Consider the following 5831-nt stretch of genomic DNA (forward strand, 5'->3'; position numbering starts at 1 on the left):
TAACTATTAATTTCCGTCAAAGGAAAAGTCAAAATTGACAAAATAATTTTGTTTCAACAAAAAATTTCCATCAAACGATGCTACTTCCAATTTAAAAATATAGACCAGATTTAAGAGATCCGGCAACAATGTACCTATTCAGAAAATATAGCTGAAAACAACCTAACCTAACACAAAAAGTATCAATTTCCTTTAGGGAATTTAGTTACCACAAAGATACTACGAACAAAATCACTAGATGGTCGTAGCTAACTCGATCCCAAAAAGATCGTGAAGTAAAGTCGCTAAATAATTTACAATTTTACATTTTAGTCGGATCCTCACGTCATATATTTTAATGATCGAAATTATTGTAATCACATGGAGGATCAATAAAAAACAAATATGGCGCTGCTTCTAGAAAATAAATGTATTCATCAGCAAAACAGCTCCATAAAAAATTACACGTGCGTTGTTAGAGAAATAAGTGTATGCAAAATGCTTAGTCAAAAACTAGCGGGTTGCTATGAATAAACATTATCAATAAACGTTAGTTACCATAGTATAGTCAAGTTTGAGATTTTATTTACGAATACATGCTTACATTATAGAACAAAACGGCACTACTATTGATAACGAAGGGTATAAAAGAGAGGACAAAATTGTTAATTCTCAGTAGTGCTCCAAAGCCCATCAACATGAAATCTCTTTTCGTCCTTCTGCTGCTGATCGTTGTTGTTTCCGGTAAGTTAGCTTTTAGAGATGCACGAATTGTAAATTCTGAAGAAAGTTGTAGTTGTCCGCGGAACAACAAAATGTTATTTTTGTGGGAGAAATTGCGATGAGGATCATGTCGTAGAGGCGACGTGCCAGAGGGACGCCCAGTGCCTTAGTATTATTTCAACTGATCCTGGTTTGTATGTATTTTTTTAATTTCACTTTTTACTAAAATCTTGTTAAAGATTCAGACATAGTAAGCATGAAAATGTGCGTCGGCTTAAGAGATTCAGAAGATGAACACTGCGGGTACCCGAAGAAAAATGGCGCCAAATGTTACGTTTGTAACGACGATTTTTGTAATAAAAATGACGAGAAAGAAAGTGACGACGACGAATATGACGATGACGACGACGAATAATTTTTTCCGTCATCTTTCCCAATAATTTATCGTCTAGTTTACATTAATGTATTTTACATTTTTAGTTTGGTTGTTATCTTTGCTATCGGTTAAGGTTTATGATTTTGTATTTTGGGTGATTTAATAAAGGGATATAGCCACCACAGTAATTTATGCAACGAGGGTTAAAGTAGTTTTTTTTTCACGAATGGAAAATTTGACATGACAATCCCGCGACTTCCATATAATATTCATCCACGACAGAAAAATTATCAACATCAAAACACAAATTTAACATTTAATGTTGCCAAAGCCAAGAAGAGAGGTAACTTTAAGTGTTTTTAGTGCACTCTTAAGATGTTCTGTAAAGTTTTAGCGGCAGTTTTGAAACACTGTATAATAACGATTCGTAGACCCCTTTATGACTATAATTATACTAAAAACGAAACTAAGAAGCAGTAATTAATATGAAAATTGGTAGTTGACTATAATCGACTACTCCAAGCTCAAATGAAATATTTTCAAAATGGTGGCACTTCCGGAAATACCGGAAATCGCCGCCATCTTTATTTTTTTTAATGGAAGGGCCTCATTTTAACTTCACATTTCGATTCTACGTTAAATTTTGAGTTTAGAACGTCTTTTTGTCAACACTTATCTGTCATCGTTTTTGACCTATGTCATTTTTTTTGCAAATAAGCGAGGTTAAAGGGCTTCATTGACAAACTTATAACTCTTGAATCATCGGAAATAAATAATTGATTTTTTTTAGTTGAATTCCTAAAGACCTGGCCGATCTTTTCCACCAAGTGAATTTTTTTTATGTTTCATACGTCTACTGAAATTGTTCAAAATTTTTTTGAGTAAAATATTCTTTTTTTTTATCACACAATTGTTTTATTTGAACTTTTATTAAAAAATCACATGCAATAAACAGTAGATAACAACGAAGTAAAAAAAAATAAGCAAATTAACAAAAAAATACAGCGTGTTTATAAATGTCTGTTATCACGTTGCCTTTGAAAAAAGCTAATTCTCTACAAAATCGTGAACTTGACTAGCAATGCACGTCAAAATAATTATACGTCAAGTAAACAGATTGTGAAAGATGGAATTTGAACAAAATAAATTCATTTAAGAGGCTTATTTTAGGAACGGTATAGATAACTGTAGTATTATTAGAAGAATCCTTTTAATACAATAAACTATTGACAGACTTTTTGTTTATATTATTTTATTCAAACTATTTATAGCATTCATTTGTTTTTATATAACTGCCCACTAATTAATATCAAATATAAATTTAATTTTACAACAGCCCCCCTTAAATTTATTTTTTCTTTATTCTATATTCTTAATGCCGGAATTTTCTAAGCAATAGTTATGTTTGAATTTTGATAGGGGCTTCGTTAAAAAATCGGCGACCATTTCACTCGTTTGTATGTATTTAATTTCTATTTCTTTTCTTTGCAATATTTCTCGTATAAAATGATGCCTGATATCTATGTGCTTGGTTCTGGAATGTTGAATTGGGTTTTGTGCGAGGCTCCTTGCACCTTGATTATCGTTCATTATTTGAATTTGTTTATCTATGTCCAACACCTCCTTTAAAAATCGTCGTAAATAGATGGCTTCTTTTGTTGCATCGGATAAAGCCATATATTCTGCTTCTGTACTTGAGAGTGCTACTGTTTGTTGCTTTCTTGCTTCCCAGCTGACAGAACAATTTGCAAAAATAAAAATATATCCTGTGTAAGATTTTCTGTCGTCAGGATTCGCTCCCCAGTTAGCATCTGCAAAACCAATTATATCTTCAACATTTTTTTCGTAAACTAATCCGTAGTCCCTAGTTCCTTTTAAATATCGTAGTACTCTTTTCGCAGCAATCCAGTGTTCCTTTCCAAAACACGTATTATATTGACTTAAACAGCTTACGGCATATGAAATATCTGGCCTTGTTGAAACTGATAAATACATGAGGGAACCAATTAAATTCTGATATGGACACCTTGTCATCTCTTCTTTTTCTTTTTCCGTTTTTGGACACATTTCTTTTGACAGTTTAACATTTGGGTCCATGGGAGTTGAAACTTCTTTTGAATTTTCCATTCCAAAACGCTTTAATAAATCATCAACATATTTCTTCTGACTCATAGTAACTTTGTTTTTCTTTACGTTAAATTCAATTCCCAAACAATATTTTATCTGTCCCATATCTTTCATCTGGAAAATTTTCACAAGATTTTCTTTCAGATTATTAATTTCTTCCATGCTGTTAGACGCTATTATTATATCATCTACATACACTGCTATTAAAACCATGTTTTCTTCGTTTCCTCTTCTTGTTTTTCTCATATAGATGCATTTGTCTGTGCTGAGCGGTCTTAAGTTCAACTTCTGTAGGTTCTCATCTAATTTTTTGTACCATTGACGACCTGACTGTTTCAATCCATATAATGCTTTTTTCAATAAACAAACTTTGTTTTTGAACACGACTTCTGCTCCAATTTCATTTATTCTTTCAGGTAATTCCATGTAAATTTCCTCATCGATATCCCCATTCAGGTATGCTGTTACAAAATCCAACTGATGAACTATTAAATTGTATTGTGCTGCGATGGCCATTATTAGTCTTACAGAACATAATCTTGAAACAGGTGCAAAAGTTTCTTGGAAATCTATTCCTGGCAATTGGGCATAACCTTTTGCAACTAATCTTGCTTTTCGACGAGCGATCGTACCATCGGAATTAAATTTTGTTTTCAGAACCCATTTACAGCCTATTACTTTTCGATCACTTGGGCGATCAACTATTTCCCATGTTTTATTTTTCTTTAGAGAATTAAATTCATTTTTCATCGCTTCTCTCCATTCTTCGGATTCTTGTCGTAAAAATGCTTCTTTAATTGTTTTTGGATCTTCTTCAGTAATTTCATTTGTTCTTGAACCTTTTTTCTCTGTTATTTCTTCTTCACATGCTTGTACGTACAATTTCTTAAGTCTTCCTTTCTTTCCTGTATAAAGAAATCTTGGTCTTCCAGGTTTTCGCTTTTCTCTTGTTTCTACTTCTCTTCTTTCGTTGTAATTTTCTCGTAAGTTGTTTATTTCTGTTTGATCTTCTAATTGATTCTCATTATTACTAGCTTCACGTTCTGTTTCTTCATTTTCTGGTTGATTTTCTATTGATTCATTTTCATTTTCAAGTTTTCTATAATTGTTCAAATATATTTCAACTTCTTTTTCTTTCTTCATAATATCTTCAGAAGTAAATTCTTCCTGCATCGGTTGTTCTTTTACTTCTAAATTATTTACAAATTTTACATCTCTTGTTGCATAAATTCTTTTAGAATCGGGGCACCACACTCGATACGCTCTTCTTTCTGTTGAATAACCCACGAAAATACATTTCTTACTTCTTGGATCAAATTTTCCTTTATTGGGAGTTTTATCTAACCTGTAACCTTTCGTTCCAAAAATTTGAAAGTGTTTCACGCTAAAATCCTTTCCCGTCCATAATTTGTGCAGTGTTTGTCCATTTATACTTCTAGATGGACATCTATTTCTTAAATAATTTGCTGTAGAAATTGCTTCTGCCCAAAATGAGGGCGATAATTGCGATTGTATCATCATACATCTTGCCATTTCTACTAAAGTGCGATTTCTTCGTTCTGCAACGCCATTTTGTTCTGGTGTATATGCCACCGTCATTTCATGTTTTATTCCATGTTTATCCAAATAACTTTCAAGTTCATTACATAAATACTCAGTTCCATTATCCGATCGAAGACATTTTATTCTTTTTCCTAGCTGATTTTCAACCATTGCCTTGTATTTAAAAAATGCACTGGCAGCTTCATTTTTCTTCTTGATAAAGTAAATTTCGCACCAACCTGACTTATCATCAATAAACGTAATAAAATATCTTGATCCACCAATCGAGTTTACTCTCATTGGTTCACATATATCGGTGTGAATTAATTCCAATAATGTTTCCTTTTTATGTGATTCATTTCTTGAAAAAGATTTTCTAGTTTGTTTTGCTTTCAAACAAATTGAACAATTTATTGAATGTTCATTGCATCCAATATTCAAACCATAAACTTCGTTACTTCTTGCAAGTTCTTTTAATTGTTGTTCATTAATATGTCCAAATTTTTCATGCCACTCTTGTATTTTTGTTCTTGAAATGTTCATACTTGCAGCTGCTGTCTCTCCCTTTTTATCTAGAATTTCGCGAACATAGTAAAGATGATTTCTTTTTTGACCAATCATAATTTCTTTTCCATCTTTATCAAGGATGTAGACTTTGTTGTTTTCAAATATCACTGTTGAACCTTTATCTGTGATTTTTCCGACAGATAACAAATTTGAACGTAAATCAGGAACATACATGACATTATTCAAATTGACAGATCGTAAATTATTTTCATTTGACACTTTTATTTTCACATTTCCCGTTCCTCTTATTTTTGTGAAACTGTGATTTGCCAAATTTAGAACTTGATCATTTTGAGCGATGTTTTGAAATTGATCTTTTGATGAACACATGTGCGAAGACGCTCCTGAGTCCACACACCACCATTGGCTTTCTGATTTGGTTCTATTGATTTGAAGAACTGTTTCGGTAACTTCTGCCTTTTTCGAAATTTCATTTCTTGCTTTGGCTTTTGACCAACAATTTTCAGCTTTGTGTCCTATTTTCTTGCAATAATGACATTTAAATCTGAATGCTTCT

General features: G+C 32.2%; 1 long non-coding RNA gene across 2 annotated transcripts; it reads left to right on the forward strand.

Moving 5' to 3' along the window:
* Positions 1-1337, forward strand: LOC138122423 (uncharacterized). Of its 2 annotated transcripts, none has more exons than XR_011156492.1 (3): positions 1-723; positions 770-892; positions 942-1337. It is a non-coding gene; the product is annotated as an uncharacterized lncRNA (long non-coding RNA). The 2 variants fall into 2 exon arrangements; XR_011156493.1 differs by having other exon boundaries at positions 776-892.
* Positions 1338-5831: the final 4494 nt, after the last annotated feature.

Source organism: Tenebrio molitor, chromosome 1 (genome assembly GCF_963966145.1).
Source record: "Tenebrio molitor chromosome 1, icTenMoli1.1, whole genome shotgun sequence".
Lineage (NCBI taxonomy): Eukaryota > Metazoa > Arthropoda > Insecta > Coleoptera > Tenebrionidae > Tenebrio > Tenebrio molitor.